Source organism: Microtus ochrogaster, unplaced genomic scaffold (assembly GCF_000317375.1).
Source record: "Microtus ochrogaster isolate Prairie Vole_2 unplaced genomic scaffold, MicOch1.0 UNK112, whole genome shotgun sequence".
In the NCBI taxonomy this organism is placed as follows: domain Eukaryota; kingdom Metazoa; phylum Chordata; class Mammalia; order Rodentia; family Cricetidae; genus Microtus; species Microtus ochrogaster.
The window spans coordinates 993,026-994,391 of NW_004949210.1; positions in this window are offsets into that span (position 1 = coordinate 993,026).

Below are 1,366 nucleotides of genomic sequence, written 5' to 3' on the forward strand. Positions count from 1 at the left end.
GGAAATAGAAGGTAATAGTTTGGCTGCTAAAGCAGCAAAGAGGGCTGCACTACACAGAACTGCATGCCTCGACAGACTGCCCTATTTGTTACCCCCTTCTGTACCTCTGACCTCTTCTTTCACACTCAACAGGTGGTGCCACTATTGTGGCATTCAAATCCACTGGGAAAAACCAAAAACTTAGACTCAGTTCAAATGAACTAAATCTGTTCTTACTGCTAGGAAAAGGATGGCAGCCTTAGAGCTTCTGCAAGCCATGCAGAAGGCGTTAAAGGAAGTGTTTCTAAGCTGCACAGCACAGGAGTGCATTACAGTTATCTTGGGAATCCACAGCTGGACAAGAAAACTGTTTCACTCCCCTCAGTCGTTTCTCATTCCCATTGTATAGTAATAAGAAGACCACTCATCTCAATCCTACAGCCCTCAAGAGTTCACAAAAGCAGAGAGAAAGTGGTTAAATCCCTCACAGCAGGAACATCATTATCCTATTCTTATCTCACCTGCAGGCCACTGAGGTCTCAGGCATTCCAGAGCAAAAGGCAATGGCCCTTAAGGGATTCCTGGTACCAAATTAAGTTTCTTTAGCCACCACAGGGAGTGCTTGACCTGGGGCAAGTGTCACTAATTGACTGGGATTGAGCAAGTAGTAGCCACAGTGTCACCAGGTTAGGGCTGGCTGTCACGTTCTCACACCACTACAGGAAAAGAACACTTGGCAACAAATGTGTTGGGATCTCAAGTCCCAGAGTCATCTTTGGTTGGGTACAAATTGGACGCTCATAATACTCCTTAGTCTCCAATTGCTTCTTCTAGAAGTATCTCTGCGAGTAAATGATAATTGTGGAAGCCCTCCCCAATAATAACTCAAAAAGCATAGTTAAGATGTTCTGTGCACCTTCAACTATTGCTCTGTTAAACTACTTCATGGGACACAAGGGCATTACCCTTTACCAAATAGGCCATTTGAAACCTGGCAACTCCAGTTTATACAAATGCCTCCAATACAAGGATCTAAATACGCCTTGGTGCTAGTTTGAATGTTCACTTGTTCATTTGAAGCTTTTCCTCACTGGAAAATTACTGCCTTGGCTATAGAGGGAAAAACTGGTAGAAAGAATATTTCTTGCTTGGGGCATTCTTGCAAAATTGCATAGTGATCAGAGAACTAATTGCACTGGACAAGTGTTTAAATATATCTGCAAACTTGGGGCCTATCATACAATATTTCTGAAGTGCGTACAATCCTCACGCTTCTGAATTGGCTGAGCAAACAAATGGCACTATAAAAACAAAAACGATTGGGAGAAATTGTTTCAGAAACATTCTAGAAAAAAAAAGCAAACAATGGAAACTTATTTTAGTCTTT